This window comes from Pipistrellus hanaki (assembly GCF_964339955.1).
Source record: "Pipistrellus hanaki genome assembly, chromosome: 2".
Taxonomy (NCBI): Eukaryota; Metazoa; Chordata; class Mammalia; order Chiroptera; family Vespertilionidae; genus Pipistrellus; species Pipistrellus hanaki.
In genome coordinates, this window is record NC_140504.1 from 55,088,408 (window position 1) to 55,100,906 (window position 12,499).

General features: G+C 44.1%; 1 protein-coding gene across 2 annotated transcripts in view; it reads left to right on the forward strand.

Moving 5' to 3' along the window:
- Positions 1–536: 536 nt before the first annotated feature.
- GPR156 (G protein-coupled receptor 156) overlaps positions 537–12,499 on the forward strand; it is an 82,864-nt gene continuing 70,901 nt past the window's right edge. For both annotated transcript variants that reach the window (XM_084871568.1, XM_084871569.1), the window contains exon 1: positions 537–798. The gene's annotated coding sequence lies outside the window, so the exon portion shown is untranslated. The remainder of the gene's footprint in view (positions 799–12,499) is intronic.

Here is a 12,499-nt window from a genome sequence, read left to right on the forward strand (position 1 = left end):
GCCTGAGGATTCAAGGGTCCCAGGTTCGATCCCCAGTGGGGGGAGTGCAGGAGGCAGCTGATTGATAATTCTTTCTCATCGATGTTTTTAACTCTCTATCCCTCTTCTTCCTCTCTGTAAAAAAAGAAAAGAAAAGAAAAAAAAAAGGAATTTGGAAAATTTAAACAGTATAAAAATAAAAACGCTCATTGGTTACTCCGAAATAAAAAAACGAATATTGGCATGGAATCCTTCCAGTGTTGTTACTGGCCTGGTGTTGTTACTCTCCTGTGGTGTTGGGGAGCCCAGCCTGAGGCTCCGGGGCCGCAGGGCCAGCCCCAGAGGCAGCCGCTGGCTGGAGGCCCGGGAAGGGACGCCGCCGCCGGAGGGAGGCGCGGGCCGGGCCAGGCCGGGCCGAGCGGGGCGCCCGGAGGCGGGGCTGCCCCCGGGGACCCGGCGGGCGGCGGAGCGCGCGGTTGGATGCGAGCCCGGCGCGCCGTCCCCTGGAGCCGGGCAGGTGGTGCCGGTGCCAGCCTCCCCGCCGGCCGAGCGCGGGGTCCGGACGCGCCGAGGGGAGAGGAGCCCCGGGAAGAGGCGGGAGGCGCGGCCGCCAGGGACCGGCCAGGGGCTTCCCCGCGGGCCCCGCACGCTCCGCGGTCTCTCCGCCTCCACGCCCGGCTGCCCTGAGCGGCGATGGGCACGGCTCCCGCCCCTGGCCCTGCCCACGCCCTGGCCGGTCCCTTCCAGCCCCACGAGCCCACGAGCGACCCGGGCAGTGAGAGTTTGATGCTTCTCAGCGGCGGCCGGGGACCTGGCGAGGTGAGCAGCGCGCCCTTGAACTTGTCCCCAGTCTGCCTCGCAGGGGCGCGTGAACCCCAAGGTGCAGGGGGCAGATAGAAGGGGCTCCCTCTCCTCCGGGGCTGTGAAGTCCTAACTGCAGAAAGTTTTATTGCTTAGTGGCCTGTGGGACTGCCTTGTTCTGAGAATCGCCCGGGAGCTGCTGCATCCTTATTGCACCAGTTGCCAACTTAGCTCTCTCAGCAGCTAGGGGCTACCTGTGAGAGCTCGCTGTTGGAATGGTGCATACCTAGGTACGCATGCACTCCCGAGGAACACGACCTTGAGGTTTCTCTGTAGTACTGAGTTCTGATGTTCACATTTCAGAATTGAAATCTGCGGTGAGTGAAGTCATGGCATGATGCTCTTACTCTTCCCTTTGTTGGTTTTGTAGCTAAGTGTGTGCATGAATAATAGGTAAATTATGCCCTACCCTATAATGAAACGCCTTTCCTGATGGAGTCCTTTGAACCAGGATACGGAGGATAACATTACATGATCGCAGCCCTCCATAAAAGGGAAAGATGTTCAGGATTAAAAGATGGAAAGAATGGTTGAGACAGATGTATTAGGCAGCAAGGCCTGCAGAGGAAAGTGAAGTTTTCTGAACCACTGGCGAAATGCAGCCCAGAAGGCTTCCCTGAGGCTGGGCAGGAGCCGGGCTTGCAAAACAGTAGCTTCTTCCTTTGTTGCAGCTGGAGCAGCCGGGTGTGTGCAGCTAAGTGGCAGTGGAAGTGATTGTATGTCGTGTGAGGCAGTTTGCGTCTGGAAAATAAAATGCCTTGGCAGGTTTTGCTTGAGTTAGGGATCTCTTGGGGGTGGCAGTGGCTCTCTGGTCCCCATTTTGCCAGCCTAATTCCACTTCAGGGCCACCACTGTCTCTGAAGTGCTGCCTGTATTACCCCCTTCTCTTCTACCACCAGCTTTTAGCTTCCCCCCTGTTCTGTTCAGTTCCTCAATCAAGTCTAGAGTTGAGCCTGGAGTTACGGTAGCTTGGGATAGAGAAATTGTGAGAGCAGAATTGTGGTCTAGGAGAGACCCAGAGGTGCAGTGGGGTGAACCACTGACTTCCAGCCTAGAAAGCTCCCTGAAGAGGGGGAGAATGATGACAGAGGGACAGACATTCTCTGGGAAGGACGATAGGTGGTGCTTAGCAGTTTGTTTCTTGCTGAGGGTTTTAAGATTTTGTTGCTGTTGTTTGGCCATAAGGGCATTTCCAGATGGGGTGGAGGGAGGATGGGGAGTTCTCTGGAAAGTGCCCTCCCATTCCCATTTTATTCCACTCCCAGGATTTCAAAAAGTGACTGGGGGCAAAAGGGAAGATGAAGGAATCACTGAGGCTCGGGCCATGCCACAGAGACACGGAACGTGGACAGTCTTGGGCAGAGAAGTTGGATATGAAAACTGAAAGGAATGCTCTTCCTTTAGTTACAAATCCCAGCCTCTATTTTGCACAAAGGTGTCGAGAACCACAGCATTCATATTTAGTCGCCCTACCTCTTTTCATCTACATTTTATTATGAAAAATTGTAGGCATACAGGAAAGTAACCTACTTCTCTTTTTATAAACTACTAACTCTCTCAAGACATCACCTTGTGAATTAAAATCAGAGTTTGGAATCCAGACATACATGATCTGCCCTGATAGAACCTGTGTCCAAAGATGGCTAAGGAATACATGTGTGAAGAATACTAAGACAGTGAGGGGGGAATAGGGACCTATTCTTCTGACTCTTTCCTAAGAATCTTAGAGGAATCTCTTAACTGCCTTCTTGTTCTCATTCTTAAATCGTCAGTTGGATTGTATCACTCCCCTACTTAACACTTCCCAGGAGCTTCGTTTCACACTTTGTATGAAGTCCAGGGCTTATCAAAGCCCTATATGATCTGGCCTGTTTGACCTCATATGCTATCGCTCTCCATTCCCTTACTCTCCCTCTGCCTGAACATTGCTCCCTTAGTTACTTGCTTTTTCCCTCAATTTATTCATGTCTCTTCTCAAATATGACCTCTTCGATCAGGTCTCTCCGATCACCTGATCCAGAACAGCCCTTTGTCACTCCCTGTTCTCTGACCTGCTTCATTGCACTTATTACTTGGCATTATATAGTATATATGTGTTGTTGTTGTTGTTTTTTAATTGTCTATATATCCTCCACTTGAATATAAGCTCTGTAATGACCAGAAATTTTGTTGTATTCATGGCTATGCTCCTGTTTGGCATATTGTAAGCAATTAATAAATAATTATTGAATTAATTAGATAAATGGCACAAATAAAGCATTGACTCCCATAAGGGTTGCAGAACTCTTAGCAAAATGCTAGAAGTCCTATTAGGTAATTCAAGTCAATCAATATTTTATAGGTAAATGATGATCCTGGAGATCAGTGGCCTCTTTTATCTTCACAGCACTTCTAAGCTGAATCCTTTGCTAGAAGCTGGGCCAGTTTTGACAAATTCACATCCCAAACAAGATAATAAAAATTTCAATCTCATAAATTTCCCCATGCCCCTTCCTAGTCACTCCCATCATCCAGAAGCAACTTTTGTTATGATTCCTGTTATCGTAGATTAGTTTTATATTCCTGAACATCATAGAAATGAATTTACACATGGTATGTACTTTTATGTCTTGCTTCTTTTTGCTCAAGATAATGTCTGTGATATTCAGTTCTTTTTTTTTAGTATATCAGTTCTTTTTTTTTTTTTTTTTTTTTTTTCATTCCAAGATTAATATCCACATGTGTTTATCCATTTCCTTATTGATGAAAACTTATGTTGTTTCCATTTGGGGCCTAATTTAAATAAAGCTGCCCTGAGGATTCTTCCGGGATCTGCCTCATGTTGAGTCCTATGTACTTTATTTGAAAAGCTGCTATGTGCCCCTGTGCTGAGAGAAGTACGGCAAGGTTATGGGGCTGTGACTGGTGTGGCAGCCTGCCTGAATCCCAGCGAGTGCCTTTCCCAGACAGCTCTGTGGTGCTACCTGCCTCCCACTCTAGAAAACGAGTGTCCCTGCAAATTGGAGAGCCCTCGGGTGCACTTTCAGTGTTTTTAGATCCATAAAGAGACTGTAGAATGCCTGCTGCCGTGGCTGCTGTATTCCCCTCCTCTTCTCAGCTCTCCCCGCGCCCCCCCCCCCCCGCCCCCTATACAAGTTGACTCTTATCAGCTACTGAGCATTATGCTATTGAGTTTAAATATTTATGAGTAAGAGTCTTGTTCAGAGACTGATAAAATATTTATGTGTTTCCATGGGCCACTGGTTTCCAGCGAGACTTCTCAAGGTGTTTTCTGAGATACTTGTCATAACCATGAGGTACCCAGACAGAGGGAGATGATGTGGCCTAAGAACCCCACCTTGCAGAGCACCTTGCTTTCTAGGAATGGGGAAGAGTGAGCACACAGAAGAATGTGCATTCATAGTGTCTGGATCAAGAGAAAGACTGCATATGCTGTTGGAAATGAATTGGAAAAAAAAAGGGGGGGGTGTTTACTAGTATATTGTGTTCCTGAAGGTGTGAATCCAGAGGGGACCATGGGAAGAGCTTGTTAGCGGGAGGAGAGACTAATTAAGCGGGATGCATTCATCCCAAATAGAAGAATGACGGAATCAGTCTTGTAAAAGACACCGTTTTTTTTTGACATTGATATAGACAACGTCTATGTAAGACCACTATGCTGAGTGCTATGATCAAGTGATCACACCTGCTATGAAAATATGGGGAAGGGATTGGAAGCTAGCCAGGGTTTCTAGGTGGGGGATAGAGAGCTAACTATTTCAAGAGGAATTGTTATTTTCCTCAAATGTAGAGGTTCCTTTTGAGTCAAGTTCTGAAGGAGGTGTGGCTCTTTGGCAGCAGTAGTGTGGAAGGGCATTTATTGAAAGACAGAATACCTTGAGCAGGTATTTGAGTCATAGTCAAAGTGCTGGTGTTGCCTGAATAAGGTGAAGAGATGAGGAGGGCCAGGGGAGGACAGTTTGCAATATGAGATAAAGGCTAGCTTGTCAAGGACACAACAGTGTGAACGAACTTTAGTCTGTTTGTTGTAGGGAATCACGTAACTTTTGACCAGAATTGGGTCAGATTTTGAGCAATTCTTGGGAGTTGCAGCCAGCTCAGGCAAGGCCTTGAAGTCTGCTTATGTCCAAGGCGCTTTCAGAATATTCTCCTGTGTCCAGTGTAGTCTAGAAACATTGTACTGTCTACTCTAAAGGAGGTAATCAAGAGGGGGGTCAGACTCATTCATTGTATTCCTGGAATTGGCCAGAAACAGATCTTACCAGCCACCTTCTTGCCCCCCATAACGATGTATGTCACTCAGAATGCTCCAAGTCACACTGAATTCATAGGCAGTATGCTCCATCCTCCCTCCAATCTCTGTCATGGCCATTTTGCCTCGGTGGAGGGAGTTAAGAGAGTCTAAATACTCCTCTAAAACCTGAACCCAAACTGGGTCAGTAGACTTTAGATGTGGGTTGGTAAACAGAGGACTAAGCTAAGGCTGGCAGACCATCCCTGTAGAACTCAGACCCCCTTTGACTAAGCTACTGGTTAAAGAGGGTGAAGGCCCGCAGACTGATAACATAGATAGGACTCCCCAGCTATCTTTACACATGTTCTCTTTTCAGACTGTAGGTTCCGATTCAAGAGTGTCACTCCAGGATGTTTACTTTTTAACTCCTAATGAAAACAGGAAGGCAGTGGAGAGGTGTGTTAAGCCTGTCAGTCTTCTATACTTCATGATGTTTGCAATACAGAAGAGATCATTGTGGGAGCAATGGCTCTGGGACGTCAGTCTTCAGTGCTGCTGTGAGGAGCTGTGCACGTGTATAGATCAGCCAGAAAGCCCTGGAGTTCTGATGGGAAGAAGTGGATTTCTTGCTGTGAGGACAGGACCTCCCATTGCCATCTGTCTAGGCTGGAAAGTCAGCCTGGCAGCTCTCCATTCTGATTTTCAAAGGGTAGCTGGGGAGACCTGGAAGTGATTGCCCGAACTAGGGAAATAGTCAGGGCCTTAAGGGGTGGTCTGGACGGAAGGTGTGGTGAAGGCCTACAGTGCTGGTCTGCCAAGACTCCAGGCCACCATGGTCCTTCTTGGTTCTAATTAAGATATTCCTAGTTTTCTGTGTGAAGTGGAATCTCCCAGGGACTGTAGTATTTCCTCTGAACAGGTGAACAGAATGCATGATTAATTGAGCATCTTTTCCAAATGGACACTTCGATGATTCTGGTGATGGCTGTCTGCTTTTGGATATTATAAGGATAAATCCAGAAAATCAAGTAAAGTTGAAGCAGCATAAGACAGCAAAGGATAGAGTTTTGACCTACTGGGATCCTAGGTACCCAATTATCAGCAAGTGAAAAACTGGATGAAAGAAGATCAAATAACTACCCATGGGAATCTTTACCTGCAAATATCGCTGACTTTCAAGGCAGCTGGAGGAGAAAAGAGGGATGGAGACATAAAGGCTGCTGTCACTGTCAGTCTGAGGAATGCTAATACAGGCTTGACACACCAGAACACGTAGTCACATTAGAGCCATGCAGATGATGGCAGTAAGATGCTGTACAAACCCCGTTCACTTCCATACACTTTCTCATATTCATTTATATTAAGTATATATCTGAGATATTCATCTAGCTACACAAATACAGACCTAATTAAAAAGGTCAGTATATGTCCTGGCCAGGTAACTTAGTTGGTTGGAGTGTTGTCCCATACACCAAAATGTTGCAGGTTTGATTCCCTGGTCAAGGCATATACCCAGATTGTGATTCGATCCCTGTACATCTGGGAGGCAACCAATCTCTCTCTTTCTCAAATCAGTAAGGAAAAAAAAAAAATGTAAATGTAAAGGCAAGAAGAAGCTATTTTAAAACATTACCAGCAGTGGGATTAGATTACAAATCACTACTTTCCTTTATTAAACTTATCTATATCTTCCATGATTGCTATAGCAAGTGTTTCTGTGATAATCAAGAAAACATTAAGTAAAACATCTATTAAAGAGGTTAATTAGGGATAGAGAAGAGGAATGGGTCAAGGAGAGTAGGATTATACAGGAAGAAAAATATATTGGAAGATAAATTAAAGATCAAAAATGTAAATTCTTCACAAAGTGCTAGTTTTTGCATATTATTTTTAGACTAGAGGCCTAGTGCACAAAATTTATGCACTTGTTGGGGGCCTCAGCCTGGCCTGCTCCCTCTCACAGTCCGGGCACCCTTGGGGAATGTCTGACTGATGGCTTATGCCCACTCCCCGCCACCACCACTGCGCTCGCCAGCCATGAGCCCAGCTCTGGCTGAGCGATGCTCCCTGTGGGAGCACACTGACCACCAGGGGGCAGCTCCTGCGTTGAGTGTCTGCCCCGTGGTGGTCAGTGCATGTCATAGCCACTAGCCATTTCGCTGTTTGGTCGATTTGCATATTAGCCTTTTATTACATAGGATATCAAAACCTACTTTAAAATATATATATATATATATTTTATTGATTTTTTACAGAGAGGAAGGGAGAGAGATAGAGAGCTAGAAACGTCCCTAAGAGAGAAACATCGACCAGCTGCCTCCTGCACACCCCCTACTGGGGATGTGCCCGCAACCAATGTACATGCCCTTGACCGGAATTGAACCTCGACCTTTCAGTCTGCAGACCGACGCTCTACCACTGAGCCAAACCGGTTTCAGCTCAAAACCTACTTTTTATTTTTATTGAATTTATTGGGGTGACATTGGTCAATCAAACTATATAGGTTTTAGGTGTATAATTCTATAATACATCATCTATATATTGTATTGTGTGTTTACCACCATTTATCCCCCCTTTACTCTCCCCTACCTCCTTCCACCCCCTTTCCCCTCTGGTAATCACCATAGTGTTGTCTATGTCTATGAATTCAGGTTTTTGTTGTTGTTTTTGCTTAATCCATTAACCTTTTTCACCTAGCTCCCCAACCCCTCTCACCTCTGATAACTGTCAGTCTGTCCTCTGTATCTATGAGGCTGTTTCTACTTTGTTAGTTTATTTTGTTCATTAGATTCCAGATATAAGTAAAATTATATAATACTTTTCTTTCTCCAACTGGCTTATTTTGCTTAGCATAATAATCTCCAGATCCATCCATGCTGTCACAAGGGTAAGAGTTCCTTCTTTTTTACAGCTTGCATAGTATTCCACTGTGTGAACACAGCACAGCTTTGTTTATTCTCTCATTTACTGATGAGCTTTTTGCTTCATAGTGTAGCTATTGTAAACAATGCTCCAATGGACACAGGGGTGCATATATTCTTTCAAATTAGTGTTTGGGGTTTCTTTGGCTATGTACTCAGAAGTGGAATTGCTGGGTCATAAGGCAGTTCCATTTTTAATTAAAAATATATTTTATTAATTTTTCACAGAGAGGAATAGAGAGTTAGAAACATCAATGAGAGAGAATCATAGATCAGCTGCCTCTTGCACAACCCCTACTGGGGATGTGCCCGCAACCAAGGTACATGCCCTTAACCGGAATCGAACCTGGGACCTTTCAGTCCCAAGGCCGACGCTCTATCCACTGAGCCAAACCGGTTTCGACCATTTTTAATTTTTGGAAGTAACTCCATACTGCTTTTCACAGTGGCTGTACCAATCTGCACTCCCACCACAGTGCATGAGAGTTCCCTTTTCTTCACATCCTTGCCAACACTTGTTTGTTGATTTGTTGATGATAGTCAGTCTGACAGGTGTGAGGTGATGTCTCATTGTGGTCTTAATTTGCATTTCTTTGATGATTAGTGATGTTGAGGTTCTTTTCATATGCTTATTAGCCACCTGTATGTCCTCTTTGGAGAAGTGTCTATTCAGGTCCTTTGCCCAGTTTTAATTTAGATTGTGTGTGGATTTTTTTTGTTTGTTTGTTGCTTTTTTGGTGTTGAGTTTTATAGGCTCTTTATTATAAATTTTGGATATTAACCTCTTTTCAGATTTATCATTGGCAAATATATTCTCCCATTCAATGGGTTGTTTCTTCATTTAGTTCAGTGTTTCCCAAACTTCTCTCATGATGAGAATCACCTGGTGGAGTTGTTAAAACACAGATTCCTGAATCCCAACTAAGAAGTGCTAAACTAGAATTTTTGAGAACATATAGGTAAAATTGCATACCTAACTTAGTGCTCTGTATATAAAATCTGTCTTAGAGCACTAGTTAAGTATACAATTTTACCTATATGTTCCCAAAAATTCTAGTTTAGCACTTCTTAGTTGGGATTCAGGAATCTGTTTTAACAACTCCACCAGGTGATTCTCATCATGAGAGAAGTTTGGGAAACACTGATTTAGTTGATAATTTCTTTTGCTGTGCAAAAACTTTTTAGTTTAGCCGAAACCGGTTTGGCTCAGCAGTAGAGCGTGTCTGCGGACTGAAAGGTCCCAGGTTCGATTCCGGTCAAGGGCATGTACGTTGGTTGTGGGCACATCCCCGGTGGGGGGTGTGCAGGAGGCAGCTGGTCAATGTTTCTCTCTCATCGACGTTTCTAGCTTTCTATCTCTCTCCCTTCCTCTCTGTAAAAAATAAATAAAATATATTAAAAAAAAAAGTTGTATTATCTGATCCTCTTAAAAATACTTTTTAGTTTAATATAGTTACATTTGTTTATTTTTTATTTTTTCCCCTATTCCCTGAGGAGATATATTAGAAAAATGATAGCCACCAGAAATGTCCAAGATTTTACTATATTTTATTTTAGAATTTTTATGGTTTTGATGCTATCATTTAAGTCTGTAATCCATGTTGAGTTTATTCTTTTTTTTTTTTAATATATTTTATTGATTTTTTTACAGAGAGGAAGGGAGAGAGATAGAGAGCTAGAAACGTCGATGAGAGAGAAACATCGACCAGCTGCCTCCTGCACACCCCCCACCGGGGATGTGCCCACAACCAACGTACATGCCCTTGACCGGAATCGAACCTGGGACCCTTCAGTCCGCAGACTGACGCTCTACCGCTGAGCCAAACCGGCTTCGGCGAGTTTATTCTTATGTATAGTTCCATGTAGATCGATGGAACAGAAGGTTGAGCCCAGAAATAAATCCATGCCCTTATGGTCAATTAATATTTGACAAAGGAGGCAAGAACATACAATGAGGTAAGAACAGTCTATTGAATAAATGGTATTGGGAAAATTGGACAGATAGTTTATGCATATGATTTTTATTATTATTGAATATCTTTTGCCCTCCAGAAGATTTGGAAACTTTTATTAGCATGAAACAAATTTGAAATACTGAGCCAAGTGTCACACCTCCAAGGTCTAAATGCCATCCATGGACAACTGGAGTGCCCACAGCTAGTTTCCAGTGGTCCTCCTCGCATCTCCCACCAAAATATTAACACAGAGCATGTCAAACCTACACAACAGCATCTTTCCTTCAGTGTTTGATGTTTACTCATGCAAAAGCTGGGCCAGCCTTGTGCATCTTATCTCTGAAGCATGGAACAGGAGCCAACAAAGGCTGTCAGTAGTTGGAGTAATGGGGTTTTCTCAGACAAAAACCTGTTCTAGTTTTATCCATGCCTCTGCTGGCTGCTCACTGGCACAAGAGGCCCCTTGGGAAGCTCTGTGGCTGAGGCTGTGGAGAGGCAAGTGTGGTTTTCATTTCACAACCACCAGCCTTCTCCAGAGGTGCTGTCAAGTCTGAGCTTTCATTGGCTTCTGTTGAGGGACCCCAGGTAGGCCCTCTCTTCCAGAGCAGAAGTTGCTATTTACCTTTACCCACCAGGATCAGTTTAAACAAATGCCAGAGAACTGTGCACCCACTGAGCTCTGGGGCCTGGCATTACTTATAATGTTAGTTGTAATTATTAAAGTTTCAAATCCTTTTTACATCTTAAATTTATGACATTTTTATTTTTTTTAAATATATTTTATTGCCGAAACCGGTTTGGCTCAGTGGTAGAGTGTCGGTCTGCGGACTGAAAAGTCCCAGGTTCGATTCCGGTCAAGGGCATGTTATATTGGTTGTGGGTGCATCCCCGGTAGGGAGTGTGCAAGAGGCAGCTGGTCGATGTTTCTCTCTCATCGACGTTTCTAGCTCTCTATCCCTCTCTCCTCCTCTCTGTAAAAAATCAATAAAATATATTTAAAATATATATATATATGTTATTGCTTTTTTACAGAGAGGAAGAGGGAGGGATAGAGAGTTAGAAACATCGACGAGAGAGAGACATCGATTAGCTGCCTCTTGCACACGCCCCACTGGGGATGTGCCTGCAACCAAGGTATATGCCCTTGACCGGAATCAAACCCAGGACCTTTCAGTCTGCAGGCTGATGCTCTGTCTACTGAGCCAAACCAGTTTCGGCTAAATTTATGACATTTTTAAATTATGGAAATAACACACACTCATTGTAGCAAGTCTAAAGAAAAATGTTATTAATCTCCACCTTCTGTTCCTTCCATCTTCCTGACAAGATCACTATCAAATTTCAGTGTGAATTCCTTCACTCCTATTCTGTGTTGAAATAAACATATGTAGGTATTTTTAAAAATATATTTTTATTGATTTCAGAGAGGAAGGGAGAGGGAGAGAGAGATAGAAACATCAATGATATTGAGAACCATTGATCATCTGCCTCCTGCATGCCCCCTACTGGAGATCAAACCCGCAACCTGGGCATGTGCCCTTGATGGGAAATGAACCTGGGACCCTTCAGTCTGCAGGCCAGAGCTCTATCCACTGAGCAAAACCGGCTGGGGCCGTGGTAGGCAAACTGCGCTCGCGAGCCACATGCGGCTCTTTGGACCCTTGAATGTGGCTTTTCCACAAAATACCACGGCCTGGGAGAGTCTATTTTGAAGAAGTGGCATTAGAAGAAGTTTAAGTTTAAAAAATTTGGCTCTCAAAAGAAATTCCAATTGTTGTACTGTTGATTTTTGGCTCCGTTGACTAATGAGTTTGCCGACCACTGGGCTAGGGCAATAAGTAGTTATTTTTTATTTCATCTGTAGATGGGGTCATAAAATACCAGTTACTCTATTATTTGTTTCATTTTATTTGTTTACTAGAGGCCTGGTGCATGAAATTTGTGCACTTGGGTGAGGGGTTCCCTCAGCCTGGCCTGCGCCCTCTTGCAGTCTGGGAGCCCTCAGGGGATGTCTGACTGATGGCTTAAGCCCACCCCCGTGGGGGCCATCAGTCAGACTTCCTTAGTGTTGCTGTGGAGCTGGGAAAGATTCCAACCACCACCGCTGTGCTTGCCAATTGTGAGCCTGACTTTTGGTTGAGCGGCACTTCCCCTGAGGGAGCCACTGACCATCAGGAAGCAGTTCCTGCATTGAGCATGTGACCCCTGGTGGTCAGTGTGTGTCATAGTGACCTGTCATTCCATCATTCAATTGATTTGCATATTGGCCTTTTATTATATAGGATTTTTTATTTATTGGGATGACATTGGTTAACATGAACATATAGGTTTCAGATGTGGGTTTGTTTAGCTTGATTCATTATATTATGTACATTGTTCTAAATATATATATATATATATATATATATATATATATATATATATAATTGTTCAATTCATTATTTTTAGTAGTTACCTTATATTCCTTTGTAGGGTGTTCCTTAATTTTCCACATTATTTCTGTATTTATAGATATTTCAGGTTTTCTTCCAGGTCTCTTAGAAATACAA